The sequence below is a fragment of the Canis aureus genome, chromosome 14, assembly GCF_053574225.1.
Source record: "Canis aureus isolate CA01 chromosome 14, VMU_Caureus_v.1.0, whole genome shotgun sequence".
Taxonomy (NCBI): Eukaryota; Metazoa; Chordata; class Mammalia; order Carnivora; family Canidae; genus Canis; species Canis aureus.
In genome coordinates this window covers 45506894-45523954 of record NC_135624.1, presented here as the reverse complement: position 1 = coordinate 45523954, position 17061 = coordinate 45506894, and the positions used below count along the sequence as shown (strand labels likewise).

At 34.4% G+C, this 17061-nt stretch overlaps 1 protein-coding gene across 3 annotated transcripts in view; it reads left to right on the top strand.

Moving 5' to 3' along the window:
* Window positions 1-13207: 13207 nt before the first annotated feature.
* LOC144283591 (uncharacterized) overlaps window positions 13208-17061 on the top strand; it is an 87808-nt gene continuing 83954 nt past the window's right edge. For all 3 annotated transcript variants that reach the window (XM_077847896.1, XM_077847897.1, XM_077847895.1), the window contains exon 1: window positions 13208-13319. The gene's annotated coding sequence lies outside the window, so the exon portion shown is untranslated. The remainder of the gene's footprint in view (window positions 13320-17061) is intronic.

The window sequence follows — 17061 nt, the reverse complement described above, 5'->3', positions numbered from 1 at the left end:
GGATGGTGTACCTTTTACACAACCTTCTCAGCGGATGTCCTGTTACATCCTCTCATATCTTCTGCAGCCTACAAGGCTCTACACCTGGTTTGCACATTTTTTTGCCATGTTGCTGAGTCCTATTCTAGTCCTTGGGCATGCCACTAAAAACAAATGATCCATGCTATGAATTTCCAGTCATCAGAGTCTATGTTAGCCTATATTATTTTAAGCCACATCTTCATAGAACGCATGCTCATTGCCTTTATTAAGGCTGAATTTTAATATGCTCTTTTATTGCTTAATAATACAGATCAGTAGTTTTCAAATTGGGCTCAGAGGAGAACAAGGATTTCATGGAATCTTCCTCAAGGACTTATCTGATGAAGATTGCAAGAGTGAGCAAAGCAGAGCTGTAAAAAATCTGCTTTCGCTTGTAGACAGACATCTGCCTTCTGACTGTGTGCTGTCATGGACTTTCTTCCATTCATGCACATGGGGAGTGTGTTCTTTCCTCTTCTTATAAGAGTATTGATCTCATCACGAAAGCCCCGCCCTCATGACATAATCTTATCCTAATTACCTACCACCCCCAAATATGATCACATTGCAGATTAGAGCTTCATCATACTGTGAGAAATTGTTCATTCTGTAAAATCATCAATCAATTAATTAACCACACAGACACATTAAAGAGACGAATGCAATGTGATCTTCTAGGATTCTAGGGAATCTTTCCAAATGAAATAAAATCTAAATTGATAGTGATATTATGAGCAGCAAGTTTTCTATTATTTAGCTTCATTGCACAAAGAGATATTAAAATTCCTGCAATATGTCATATTAATAAAGCACCCCTTTTTAAGGTGCTTTATGATCTAGTTTCCTTCTTACTCTGCCTAATTTGAGGCTTTGGGCCAGTTGCAGTGCCCTCACTCTCAGCTTCCCTCTTTATCAACTATGGGCTTTGGCTAAATTATTATCTATGAGTTGATTTACAGTACCAAATTCTATGATTCACTGTTTCCACAAGTAGCAAAGTAATAGGCTCATGTGATTCTGCATTCAGATTAACTCCATAAAATTTACATTTAAATAAAAAATGAGAAATGGTTTCAGACTATGGGAAGTACTACGCTGGGAAATTTTCTTGCATTCAATAATTTAAATGTATTTTATCTAATACAGCAACTGCCTCTTGGGTTTTAGGCAAAGAAACAGATGTGATGCCTCTTGTAAATCACAAGAAAAATGTTCCATGCAAGATGACTGACCTGAAGCCTGAAGGCAATTTTAGGATGGGAAATATAATAGCCTATGTGCTCTAAAGTGTATTTGCATAACTTAACTTATGTAAAGAAATTCTGATTCATATATGCTTCTGGGTAACAAATACATGACAAATAAGTAATTGAATATTATAAAAAACAATAATCAAGTAACACTCTTGTCAGTCACTGATATTGGAATCACTACTCATGATTGATAATAGTGTATAGTCTCTGTAGATTATTATGTGGAAAAGTATTTTATTCTACAGGCTTCAGTTTTTCTATCACTTCTTCAGTCCTAAGAGTGATAACGACATCTCACTGTCAAGTAAAGTCTATCCAAATATAACAGCTTGAATCATTCTTGAATCAAAGAAAACAAAAAGTGCTTCTCTAAACACCTTTGCAAGTTTTTTTATGACACGGGTTGTAAAATAAAATCACTACCGCCCTGCTTCAGATTGGATATATTAATTTCATTTTACGTCTCAAACTATATCAGGAAAAACAGTCATTGTCACTTACCATTTAGACCCAGTGACTTGCTTTTCCAAATAATTTCTAAAAGTAAAAAAAAAAAAAACTGATTAAAAAAAAAAAAACTTGTTAGAAAAAACTCAGTTAAACTTTCTCATTCTGAGATAATTGTAGATTTGTTTATAGGTGTAAGAAATAATAGGGAGACTGTATGGGCCCTTTACCAATTTTCCCCATTTATAAGGTTTGAAAAATAATAATAAAATATCACAAACATGACATTAACATTGAATAGTGAAAATGCAGAAACTTTCCATCACCACAAAAAATCCACTCATTTCCATGTATAGCCATGCCACTTCCCTTTAGCCCCCAATCTTAACTCCTGTCATCTGTTCTCCATTTCTAATTTGTTTTCTATAATTTTTCCATCTCAATAATGTTTCATCAGTGACCTAATAGAGTGTGTAACCTTTTGGCATTGGGATATTTTTTAGCATAATTTTCTGGAGACTCATCCAGGTAGTACATGCATCAATAGTTTTTTACTTGTCATTGCTTGTTAGTATTCCATAATGTGAACATACCCCAGTTTGTTTAGCCATTCACCTGTTGAAGGACATCTACGTTGTTTCTAGTTTAGAGCTCTTATAAATAAAGGTGACATTAACATTTGCGTATATTTTTGCTTTGTTTTTGTTTTTGTGTCTTTGATTTGTGGTTTTATTTATTTATTTATTTATTTATTTATTTATTTATTTATTTTGGTGTGTGTAAACATAAGTTTCATTTCTTTGGGTTAAAAACCCAGGAGTGCAACTGATGGCTTCTATGAAAATGGAAGATTTTGTTTTTTAAGAAAATTTCAGGGATCCCTGGATGGCACAGCGGTTTGGCACCTGCCTTTGGCCCAGGGCGCGATCCTGAAGACGTGGGATCGAATCCCATGTCGGGCTCCCGGTGCATGGAGCCTGCTTCTCCCTCTGCCTGTGTCTCTGCCTCTCTCTCTCTCTCTCTCTCTGTGACTATCATAAATAAATAAAAATTTATAAAAAAAGAGAAAATTTCAAAAAATTTTCAAAAGCAGGCATATCACCTTACAATCTCACCAGCAATGCCTGAGTAATTTAGTTTCTCTACATCCTCACAAGCATTTGTCATGGTCACTATTTTGTTTCAGCCATTCTGATGGTGCGCAGTGACATCTGATTGTGCTTTGATTTGTGTCTCCCTTATGGCTAATGACGTTGAATGTCTTTTCACATGCTATTTGACATATTTGTATTTTTTCAGCAAAATAGCTTTTCATGACTTTTGCCCATTTTCTAATTGGATTGCTGCCTGTTTTCAACTATTGTATTTTGAAAGTTCTTTATATATTCTAGACCTTAGTCATTTGATAGATAAATGGTTTTAAAATTATAGTATTTTGCTTTTCTTTTCATCCTCTCTTAAGCAAACTATATATTTTATATATATATATATATATATATATATATATATATATATATATATATATATACTTTGAGAGAGGACTAATTTACAGGGTTTTAAAAAATAGATCATACTTTTTGGTATCAATAACTTTTTTATAGCTCTGTATAAAAATGTTTTCACTTATGTTTTTTCCAAGAGTTTCATAGTTTTAACCTTGCCATTTAAGACCATGATACATTTTGAGCTCATTTTTGTATAAGATGTGAGAATGAATTTGAGATTCATATTTTGCATATAAACGTCCACTTTCTTCAGCATCATTGGTTGAAAAGGCAATCTTTTCTCTACTGAATTGTTTTCACATCTTTGTCCAAGGTTAGTTGAGCAAGTGTTCTGGTTTTAGCTCAGACATATAAAGAACTTGAAAGCTGTCGCTTTGCCCTTGTGGTAAAACAAAACAAAACACCACCACCACCAATAACAAAACTGAACATACTGAGGGGGCACCTGGGGGGCTCAGTGGTTGAGCGTCTGGTTTTGGCTCAGGTCATCATCCTGGGGTCCAGGGATTGAGTCCCACATCGGGCTCCCCCACAGGAAGCCTGCTTCTTCCTCTGCCTGTGTCTCTGCCTCCCTCTGTGTGTCTCTCATGAATAAATAAATTAAAATCTTAAAAAAAAAAAAACCCACAACTGAACATACTGAAAATCAGTGACTTTTTAGAGAAATGAGATGTCAGGGAGCCACTACTGAAACCTGAAGGAGGCAAATCCAGAGTGTCACAGCCAAGATATACTTATCTAGGTAGAAGCTACTAGAGCTACAGACTGTTAGTAACATGTAAGTGGCAATTTCGATGAATTACTGGGAGCTGAGTATGGGTTATATTGAAAAACTACTTCAGGTTACAGTTTCTTGGGCTTTACCTTCAGGAACCCCAGCAGGAACTCACAGTGAAAATCCAAGAAAGAATCTCTTGTGGTATGGGTGGGAAAGGTGAGATCAATCACTGTGAATAAGATCACTGTCCAGATCACTGTCTATAAGAAAGGGTCATTCCTGAGAGAAAATGACTTTACCAGAGTCTTATCTGAATTGAAGAAGAGAATTCCTCTTCTTTCTTCCACTCTATCCTCTAGTCTTAACTGTTTTTACTTAAGAGGCCAGGAGATGCTATGTCACTAGAAAAACACTTTTGAAGTTTACAGTCCAGATACAAAAACACACTAGGAGACAGATTTAGTCACAAGATTCCAGAACACTTCCCCTACCCTACATCTGATGGCCAGGGTTCCAATATAATAACCATGGATTATAGGTGAAAATGCTGCAAGACTCAGACTTTCTCTAAGAGGAAATATTTAGGAAAACTCAAAGCCAGAAAACAAGAAGCCAAAAAAAAAAGGAAAACAGAAATTTGAAATGTTCTACAGAAAACATTAAACATAGCACAAATTCAAGCTAAATTAACAGAAAACCTCACACTAAGTGACTATTTATATTGGTTCCTATAAGCCAAAACATCATGTCTGGCTTTCAAAAAAAAATTACAAGGCATACAGGAAAACAAGAAAAAAAAATCACAGGGTAAAGAGAAAAAGCAAATATCAGAAGTAAATTCATATGTGACACAAATCTCAGAATTATCAGACAAGGAATTTAAGAGTTATGATTAGTATGTTAAAGACACTGAAGGAAATATATACACAGCATGCAAGAACACATGAAAAATGTAAACAGAGAGATAGAAGCTCTAAGGAAAAAGCCAAAGGAAGTCTAGAAAATGCAAATTTCCTTTGTTGGACTCATCAGTAGATTGAACATGGCTAATAAAAGAGTAAGTAAGCTTTAAGGTCTATAGAAACTTCTCAAACTGAAATGCAAGAATAAAATTAAAAATATAAGCAAACAAAAAACACAGAGAACAGCACCCAACATCATACTTGATTTCAAAATGCATGAAATATGTATAATTGTAATACCTAAGAGAAGAGCAGAGCTGAAGAAATATTTAAATAATTACCAAGAATTTTCTAAATTAATAACAGATACCAAACTACAGTCATAGGAAGCTCATATGAAACCAAATAGAGTAAATAAGAACAACAAATCTATACCTGAGCATACCATATTCAAACTTTAAAAAACAAAAAACAAACAAAAAAACCCAGACTTTGAAAAACAAAGACAAAGAGAAAATCCTGAAAGAAGACGGAGGAAAAGCTGTATCTTACCTATAGGGGATCAATGAAGAGAATTAGAGTGTACTTTTATTCAGTAAGAATGCAAGCAAGAACATAGTGGAATGAAATATTTGAAGTGCTGAAAAGAAAATCCACCATACCAACATTGTATATCTTGTGAAATCATCCTTCAAAAGTGAAGGAGAAATACAAACTTTCTCAAACAAAGAAAAGCTGAGAAAATTCATTCTCAGCAGATCTGCCTTGGAAGAAATGTTAAAGCTCTTCAGGAAGTTAGAAAATGATCTTGTTCAAAAACTTCAGATAAAGAAAGGGAGATTGTCAAAGGAGTAAATAAAGGAGGTCTGGAGATTCAGAATGGAATGCAGAAGGTTGCGAAACAACCCGATGGTATTCCCATTACATGAAACTGCCCTACTGAATGGGGTAGGTGGAAAAATAACTGAAGATTAGTGGAGTTTGTAAAACTAAAAGCAAAAGAAACTGGATGAATACTATAGTTGATGAAAGTGTTTCCTATAGAGTTACAGGCCAACAAGTTAGATACTTCTATCTGTATCTCTATCCTGCAATGAAATAATTATGTGAATGGATGGCAGGTGGAGGAGGCCAAGTTTCTCACTGTTGGAGTAAGAGGTTACAAATAAGGTGAGAGTCTAGAATCATCTATGTGGTAATTCAAATTTGAAATGTAAGCATGAACACGTTTAGCTTAATATCGATACTAGTTGCACATGGAACTATTTACACATTTGTGTATGTACATGGGTTGTATACATACCTGCCCTTTCTTACTACATCAGGTGAGAGGACCTAGGAACAACATACCAGTAGAACAGTCACACTCAATGCACAAATATTGGTTTCTAATGCTATTCTCCAACACAAGCAGCCCCAAGGAGAAAAGGTTGATTATAGTAACGGAATAAGAGATATACAGTATGAGTCTGGAGCATCTCATGGTGCTAGAAAGTAAAGAAATGCTCGAAAACAAACAAAAAACTTATGATAACTAGGGTGTATCAAAGGCACACAGCGGTCAACTCAAATGACTTCAACGACAAAGTTTAGAACAATTTGGCAGACAAGTTAAATAAATTTGTAGTGGATTATAACCTGAGGAAGACATTTCTGAGTCCACATTGTTATAAATAAATGACTGAATAGCTAAATAAGGACGGAAGAAAATGCAAATCTGTGCAAAAGAATTCTAGGTAATTTATGTTTTGTTCTACTCCCAAAGAAGGAGAGCATAACTCCCCACTCATTAAATGTGGGCTGCACAAGGTGACTTCTTTCTAAATAATACAGTAGGAAAACAGGTATAAAAAGAGTAGCTTGATAGTGGAGGAACCTGGGAATCCGTTTCTCAGCCGGATGAGCCAGGCTAATATTAACAGTGTTAAATCATAGTGACTGTATATACTCTTGATATGATGTGATAATAATGCATTTTGCCTCTTTGACTTTTCTCCCCAAAACATAGAACTCCTGTGTAATTATGAGCAAAACATCATTAAGGTCCAATTGAGGGACATTCTACAAAATACCTGACCTTTCATATCTACTGAGGTTATCAAAAACCATGAAAGTCTGAGAAACTGTCTTAACCAAGAGAAGTCTAAGAAGATATAATTATTACACGTAATATTGTGTCTTTACTAGGATCCTAGAATAGAAAAGAACATTAAGTAAAATTAAGAGAATCTGATTAAACTATGAGCTTCAGTTAATAAAAATAATCAATCTCCAATGAAAAATATACATATTAAAAAATAAAAAACAATGATGTATCATATTGGTTGCTTAATTGTAACAAATTTACATTAATAATGCAAGACGTTAATAATAAGGGAACTGAGCATGAGGTATATGGGAACTTTTTGTAATATCTTTGCAATCTGGCTGTAATTCTGAAATTTTCCTAAAATAAAAAAAAATTGTTGAAAACTACAAAACAATCAGTTTGTATATTTGTATGGGTCTATTTCTGGATTCTTTATTTTATTATTTTATTTTTTTGGATTCTTTAATTAATGTTCCATTTATCTATGTTTCATGCCTTCACCAATACTACACAATCTTGATTACTTCAGCTATATGAGAAATCTGGAAATCAGATAGACTGAGCACTCATTGTCATTTTATTTTTCTTCTTCCAGATTATTTGTTATTCTAGTTTTATCAGCTTCCTGTGTAAATCTTAGAAAAACATTGTCTAAAATTAGCATAAATAAGTCTTACTGGGATTTTGACAGCAATTATATTAAACTTAAATACCAATTTGAGGAAAATTTATATCTTTGCTGTATTTTCCTATTCACAAATATGGTATGTGTCCATATTTGTCAAGATCTTTTGGGATTTCTCTCTTTAACATTTTGTAGTTTTCAGCATACACATCTGGACTTAATCTATTACATTTCCTTTTAGGTATAACATTTTTTAGCAGATGCAAAATGGCATTTGAAATATTTTTTTATTTGTATATAGTTGGCACACCAGGTTAGTTTCAAGTAGGCAACATAGTGATTCAACATTTCTGTATGTTTTGCTCTGCTCCCCACAGGTGTAGTTATCACCTGTCACCATTCAACACTATTACAGTATCATTGCCCATATTCCCTCTGCCGTGCCGTTTATTCCCATGATTTATCTGGAAGCCTGTATCTCCCACTCCCCTGCACCCACTTTGCCCATCCCCCAACCCCTTCCCTATGGCAACCATCAGTTCATTCTCTGTATTTGAGGGTCTGCTTCTTGTGTGTTCCTTAATTTGTTTTTGTTTTTTTTTAGATTCCACATAGGACCAAAATCATACGGTATTTGTATTTCTCAGTCTAATTTTGGTGACCACATTTCCACTATAGATCACTGAAAAACAATTGATTTGTATATACTTATCTTGTATCCTATGACTTTGATGAACTCACTGATTAGTTCTAGGAATAGTTTGGAATCCTTGCTGCTTTCTTTGTAGACAAATATGTTACCTACAAATAGGGGTTTTTTTTGCCCTTTGAAAATTATATGCATTTTTTCCCACTAGATTTCATTGACTAGGATTTCCAGAACTATGTTCAGTAAGTTGGTTTGATCAGGCATTCTTGCCTGGCTGCAAATAGTAGTGGAAAAGTATTTAGTCTTTCACCATTAAGAAGCAAGTTAGCTGCAGGCTTTTCATAGACGCTCTTTATCATGTCGAGGAAAATCTTCCTTTCAATCCTCCTGAGAATTTTTGTCAGGAATAGATGCTGAATTTTGTGGGGTTTTTTTTTTTTTTTCTGTATCAACTGACACAATCGTGTAGTCTTTTTTCTTTAGCCTGTTTTTGCAATGGATTACAATGATTGATTTTCAAAAAATTGATCCTGCCTAGTATAGACTATAGCTAATAATCACGACTGTATTTGATAATATTGTGTTGCCTATTTGAAAGTTGTTAGGACATTAAAACTTAAAAGTTCTCATCACAAGAAAAACATTTTAACTATGTATGGTGACAGATATTAATTAGATTTATTTTGGTGGTGATTTCACATTATGTGAACATCAAATCATTATGTTGTATACCTGAAATTAATATATTATATGTCAATTTTACCTCAATGACAAAATTGAATCTGTTTTAAATCTTTGGAATAAGTCCCACTTGGTCGTGATGTACAACTCATTCTATACATTGCTGAATTCTATTTGAAGAAGATACAAAATTTATGCTATTACTACTACCATTTTCTTACCTTTCTTTCATCTGTAATATAATAATAACCTACTTTTTTTTAATTTGAAATACACAAGGACATTTTTATTTGATAACCAACTGAGGCTAATATTGTATGCCAGCTTTCCTAGAATGACTTTCCTAAGGATATTGGAACAATTTGTCTATTTGTCAAATCCCTTTATATCTTTTTTCATCAACTACTTCATATTGAATTTAGATATGATAACCTAACTCAAATAGTTTCTTAAATGTCTTTGGAATGCTGACAAGCCATTTTTGCATAAAAATTTACTAAAACAATAATTATATGTATATAATTATTGTCTGTGACTCTCAATATATAATTTTTGTCTGTGACTATCTGAATATATATATAATATATGCATAATTACAGTATAATATGTACATATATTATACTGTAATTTCCAATGTACTATTCAGAGTAGACTTGTATGTGTATGTACTGGCTCCTTAAACCTGCTCTAAAATCTTTATGGCATTACTTTAAAGGATTTCCTTTATTTTTATTTCCTTTTATTTTTATGGTTCAGATTGAATCAAACTTCTTTGAAACATAGAAATTGTTTATATGATTTTGTGGCAATGTATTTTATTTTCAAAAATGAGACCTACATTATTCTTCACTTGAAAATCCATACTCATGATCCTCCCCAGCCTCAGAAGATTACACTAAATCTACTTCCCTGCGCCTATGCTAGTAGTCTATGCCCCTTTGTAGCTAATGCTTTTGTCTTTCTTGTGCTTGGATGGAAAATGTCACATACTTTCTGATGCTTTTTACTCATAGTCTAAGTCCTAAGAACAAGAATCATATCAAAAGCTTATTTCACCTAACTTCTTTTGAATTTGGTCCAGTCTATAGAGGTCAGAGATACTGTAATAGGTTTTGGTGAGCCTTCCAGTTTAATGCTGGGGCTGGAGTGTTACCGGGAGCCCCTGTTGCTTCACTTAGTGCCCTGATATTATTTTCATTTATGACAGCTTCATCCCAAGGTAGGTGGTTCTGGAGTTGGCATATCCTACTTCCTGTTGTCGGCTGAAGTCTGGTTCTGAATGGACTGATGACAAGATTCTCTGAGATTTAAACTTTGTAATTTCATAGTTATTAGGGGCAAATATTTCTCACTATGATTGCCACCAAAACGGACATTTTTGGGAGGGGAGGGAACTTCAAAACAAATGAGATTTTAGGGGGTTTAGCAGTTTAATATGGTTGATTACAGGGAAGCTTCTGTATGCAGCAGCATGATGCCATGTACTATTCTTAATTGCAAGTGTAAGATGTTAATTAGACGCTGCTACTTCTTTTCTGGCTGCTGGATTAAATATCCCTGAACTTTCCCTGTGTATTAGAATCCCTTCCAGCTCAAATTTTAGGTGAATTCTTTCATCCATCCTTGTTACTTCTAACCCCAGACCAAAATTCGACAGAATCCAAATTCTAGGCTACTTCAGTGTAAATCTGACCTCACTTATGAAATTCCACTTAATCATAGAATAGACATTTTTTTTTTTTACTTTCACAGTAACTCTAACTCCACCTGGCTTAATTAAAACAATAACAAAAGAGAAGAAAGAATATCATGCTTCTACTTTCATTCATATCTGATTTAATCCAAGTGGTTAGGCAGGCTAATCTCTATTGGCTCACATCTAATTTTTTAGTAGATTGGGAAGTTTAACTTTTTGACGCTGTAATTTCCAATGTACTTATTTTTCTTTACATTTTACTGTGACTGTCAACATCAACTTGCATATTTTGGATCTTGTGGATTTTCCAAGAAACCATATGGCTTAGACCTCTGCCTTCAGGCAGATAATATCCTATTAGTGCTCAATAACAAAAATTCTTCTTATGAACAATTTTAGAGCTCTTAAAGCTTTTTGATTTTTTTTTTCTAACCACATGTCTAGACCTCTGAATGCTGCTATTGTTGGCATTATATTACTCTTAAAGGGTCCCTGTAGAATCGCCTGATGCGTGTGACTGCATCAAGGCCACGCTTGAGAGATTTTAGATGGGAGAGTGCCTGATTGCAAAACCTGAGGGTATTTTTTTCTGCAGTGGAAAATATGTTCCCTACTTACTAAGTGATTTATTTTGTCTAAAAAAAAAAAAAAAAAAAGACATTTTGGAGGTGGAGGAAAAATGTCTCTGTCGATGTAGCTGTCCCGAGCTTAATGACATTTTCTCTGGATGATAACTTTTTCTGTATAGTCATTGTGTCCTACAGCTGTAGCCTATGGATGATTTTTCTCCCATATAACTTCTTTGTGTTCTTGTTTCAGAACATTCAACTTCATCATCTTTGACAGCGTGGTAAACAGTTTGTGGCATAAGGTAAGCAATATTCTGTTTTGTTTTGTTTAAACTCATTAATGTGGGAAAAGTACTGCCAACATAGTGTTTGGAAATGATACCTTGCATACAATAAAGACTCCAGAAATGAAGCAAATGAATGACTGCCCCCCAAGGACCAATGGTTTCAATATCAAATACTACAATACCAATCATTCTGATAGCTATGTGTTGGAATAGATATTTTGAAACTGAGGACTCTCTGGGCCTTTTAAGTCCATTGTCTGCTAATTCATAAAAATAACACGTTCTTGTTTAAGTTAGTGCTTTCTAGTCAAGATGATTATCACTAAATTAACATGATTAAGAAAACAATAACAAAACAACAATAATACATAACATGAATTGAGTACTAGGCCTTGTGCCAATTATTACTGGGGTTGATGCTTAGGATTACTTTATGACTCTAAGAATCTTTCCTTCTGTTAATTTGAGGTAGAACCCATTCTTGTAGAAAAGCATAAATATGCATTATTTTTACCAGATGGGCTCTTGCTCCCCAAACTGTATTGTCAACTTCTATCCTTGATAGCTAGGTTTTACATATCTATTTTGGATGAGAGCATAAATAGTATATAAAGTGATGCCTGTTTTGCATAATGTGCCTGCTTAATTTTTCTTTGGTCCTCCTCTTATTTGTGGGTTGGATGGAATGGGGTGAGAATTACTGTTTATTGCTACTGAAAAGGCCAAGTCCTAAGACAGTGGCTGCTGTCTAGAAGAGAGAAGGGTTCCCTCTGCAGTCAAGGAAGCTCCAGTTTGATCTTTTATAGGAATATGAGAAAAGCATAAAGATTAACCAAACATTAAGGAAGCAAAAGAACACAATCAAAATAAGAGCTGCAAAGACACATGACCCCATGTCTCTTCACCTCTTTCAGGGTCGAATCCAAGAGGAAGGGAGCCCTTACAAGCTCCCCGGAATTTCTGTATGCTCAAAACAGTAGCAAACACCAGAGATCCTCTTTGGGAACTCAGAAATTTATCAGATTTGAGGTTTGGCTCAGTTTGTGCACATTGACATTTTCCAAAATGGAAGATATATACTATTCCATGTTGCCTTCTTTCATCCACCCTCGATTCCCTGGTCATTACTCAAAACACTAGAAAATAAGTAGAGACTGAGTGGATACTAGCTCTGCCTTTCCACCACAACCTATAGCTACTGTGCTCATATTTGTTTTACAGGCTATGAGATGTATTACGTTATCTATAGAAAGAAGGTCGGGTCAAATCTTCACCAATCAACGTGAGAGTTATAAATCACAAAATCATAGACTGCTAAAGCTATAAGGACATTGGATCCAATCTAATCCATGCCATTTATTTTACAGAGGTAAAAATATAGTCCAAAAATGGTAAAATCACCTTCTTGTTCAAGAACATAAAGTTAGTGTTAGTTTCATTGATAATATACTTGTTCTTTTACATTCTGCATGTGTGGGAACATATTTTATTCTGTACCCTAAAATAAGATTTTGAAAATCTTTTATTAATACAGTACAGCAGTTCACATTCTGTTTATGAAGGATTTAAAATAGTTTTAATTTACCACAATATTCTGTCAGTGTAATTAACCATCTCAAGCTACAGTATTCAACATTAAACAAAAAAAAATTTTTTTTCTACTGGTTTCCTTGAAATGAGCAGTTTGCTTCCTGTTGCTAAGGAAACAGATTTTTGCATGAAATGTAATGTAGCATTGATGTCACAGTAAACCACTAAAGTGGAAATCTTTAAAGTCTGACAACATCTTGAGAATAAGCAGTTTGCTCTAATCAAAATGAATTCAAAATTATTCTGAGCATGTGCAAATGCAGTATTTTAGAAACACATTTCTGCTGGTAAGGACTTGTTTTGTTTATCTACTTTACTCAAAATCAACATAAAGTACTTTTAATATGTGCTTATACTATATGCAATTTATATTTTCATAATCCCAACTTCCTATAACTATAATTAAAAGATTATTTTAACAAAGCAGTAGTAATTATGCTTAAAAACAAAAAGGATAATTTAAAAATTAAGTGAATTTTATCATGAATGGTGTTAGCATTATCTTTTATAAAAAAAAAAATAAAACTGAATGATAGGATTTATCCTTTACGTATCCTTTGTTTCCCGGCTCAAGTTTTCTTAATAAAATAAAAAATGGTCCAGATATTTGGAGAGCAGACTTTCTTAGGTCAACAGCAGAGAGCCTTTTTGTCTAACTATGGTTTAAATTTTTTTTTTTTTTTTTTTTTTTTTTTTTTTTTATTTGTGATAGTCACAGAGAGAGGGAGAGAGAATGAGGCAGAGACACAGGCAGAGGGAGAAGCAGGCTCCATGCACTGGGAGCCCGACGTGGGATTCGATCCCAGGTCTCCAGGATCGCGCCCTGGGCCAAAGGCAGGCGCCAAACCGCTGCGCCACCCAGGGATCCCTAACTATGGTTTAATTCAGGAAAGATAAAATGTACAGTCTCTAAGAAACACTATATTTTATTAGTGTTTATAAACCCCCAAAATGTTATTTCTTGGGCATTTTTGACAAGTGGCAACATGGTAGTAGCTGACTAATCCTTTAATTTCAAATCAGATCTAGTGGGTTTCATGAAATGAACTGGGCTTTTAAAGATGCAGCTCACTTATTCACTGGCTTAGGGGTTTAATTGAGTGTCTGGTTATCTGAATGAATCCTTTTAAGGGGGCAGAGAGTGCTTTCCTTTCAAGGGACTGGAAATGGTGGCACAGTGTCCATGGATCTTCAACAGTGGGGTTAAAATAGCCTCAGGGCCACACAGATCCCTACCAGGCTGGATTCCCTGCATTTACAACAGGCCCATTGCCCAGATCCTCTGGGAGCAGGTTGCTAGAGTTTGGGCTGCATTGTTGGGAGGGTTAAAAAAAAAAAAATGGTCATGATTTTTGGTTGTTTGTGGGGAAGTCTACAATGAAGCTTATATATTTTTTCCAAACTCAGGAAAACCTAGAATCTAATCATAAGGTTAACAGTTTTGACAATCAGGAAACCTGAATTTAAGGTTTGTATATTTTGATATATTCAATTCTGCTTATATTGAAGTTTGGGGTTTATATGCCTGGTTCTTGAGGCCGCTGCAGAGTTTATTTACACTTTTCTTATGACTTTTGTCACTTTCAGCCCTAGATGATTATCAGGAAGTTCTATCCTGTTTATGATGTAATGTTTTAGAGACAATGCAATGATTTATCTATTTCAGCACGCTTGCAGAGTATGACGTCCTGTATGTATCACAGTCATTACATTTATGTTGGAAAAATAAGGGGATTGCTGAACTTTATTTTGGTGTTATATCAACGATTCTCCCAACATAGCTTTTATAATTGAGGTAAGAGAGGCATTTGTGTGTGTGTGTGTGTGTGTGTGTGTGTGTTGATGTCGTTGCTTTCATCTTTGCATAATTATTACAGTGTAAATAAACCTAACTAAATGGGCTGCTCAAGTCAATTATTTAATTAAAAAATTAAAAACTTCTATAAGAGTTGTAGAATATATGTTAAAAACGTGAGTTCAGTGACATGGTATATACATAATCCATTTAAGAAAAACTAAATCATATTTCCCAAACAACAGACCAGCTATTACAACCATGAAGTTACAAAATAACACAGACGACTTTGATATCTCTTTTCAAGTCATTTTACAAAACTTAGTCCATGTGATTTTCTTCCCAAATAATCATTGTTTCTGAAGTGCTAGTGAATATATTAAGGAGTTCTAGAACATGCCTAAAAATAAGGAAATGCTTTAAAATTTGTTTTTATTAATCTAGCAGTTGGATACTTGTAGGTTTAAGAACAGAAGTAAAAGAAATAGACTTGGTTGCACAGTAAGTCTCTGCTGCTAACCCCGTGTTCTGGAAAACTGTCTTAACTGTTTCCAGGAATGGTGCTGGAGTGCTCCTTCTTCATCTGTGTTGCTCTTTGCCCTTCTGCATGGCCACTCTTTGGGCAACCCTCTGCCCTACACTCCTTTTCCTCTGTCTGCATACCAGGACCCAATAGAAACTAGGGCTCAGAAGCTGAAGACTTCCTCTCATCAGACAGGCAATTTCTTACTTACCACATAATCTTGGACATGCTGATAAATGCCCTTAAACTTCTATTTTTTTTTCAATTGTAAAATACAGATTAAAAAAAAAAGAAACTTCCCTGTTGATAAGTTATGCATGTAAATCCTGAGGCAGAATGTTTGACACAGAATTAAACGTGATAGAAGATAGCTATGATGATGATGATAATGATCTATGCACGGGAAGAGAATGAACCCCCCTAGATATATCTCAGGGTTGTGAAATCTTATCATTAATACCTGTGTGAAGGATTCAACTGAGAAAAATAAATTACTGAAAAATATTAAGATAAAATTATTCTGGACTGATTTTAGACCAGAGCTTTCTTTCCCATTCTAAAAAAGAAAAGATACTGAATAATACTACATACAGGTTATCAGAGATAAGGAGCTCAGCAAGCTTTTAATTAAGTTATTTGAATTAATGGGATCAGTGCACTAGGGTGCAGATATTTTATCTTTACCTAGAAGCTAAGAACCATTTTCTTCATCTACTGCCATGTTGCACCACATTCACAAAAATTCCACAATAATGCCAGTAAATCTATTGCTTTAAAAGGATATGTGCAAAAATAGTCTTTGCCTTAATGATGTCAGAATTACAGAAACTTTGGGAGTGAACAGTGTTTTGGGGTAGGAGGATTTCTCAGGGAAAGACTAAGAAAAAGTTCTTCAAATATTTTCAAATTAAGAAAAAGAAGAGGTTTTTATGCTAGAGTTCTGCTCCTTAGTGTGCAGTTCATTGTGCTAATAAAGCTTTTATAGACTTGCATAGCAAACTTGCTAAAGTAAACCCACTTTGAGTGACAACTAATAGCAAAAAAGAGAGAAAAAGAAAAGGAGATAATACAGCTAAAACTAGCATTAGTATTCATGAAAACTAGTAAAATCTAATAAAGATGAAATATATATCATGGCCAAATAACCCACAAACACAGTACACATTGCTTTGGTGACAAACTATGCTTTCCATTATGGGAGCATAAATATAAAGTAAAAATCTCTATGGAACAAATTTTATTTAAATAATTTCCATGTGCTAAAATTGACATTTGAATTTTAAACCATTTTAAAGTCTACTGGAATTCATTTTAATTTGTTCTCTGAAAATATTTTCTTTTTTCCTTATATTAGATTTTGAAGGCTGTTTCCATAGAAACCACTTCATCAAGCAAGAGCTTGAACTTTTTTTAAAAAAACATAAAATGGGCTTGACCATCTCTTTTCCTATAGAGGTATAAACAACCTAAAATAGCACACAAAATGATTTTAAAGGTAGGCTGATGTTTACAGCGCAACCCCTGCGGCCAGAAAGTTCATGGAATTGTTCTTTGCTGGTTTGTCTACTGCATTCTTAGATTGGAGGCTGCTGTGACAATGTTCTTTTTTTTTCTTTCTTCCTTCCTCCCTCCTTCCCTCTGTCCCGCCTTCCCTTCTTTCCTGAATTAGTACCCTATGGCTGTTGTAATAAATGACTACAAACTTGGTGGC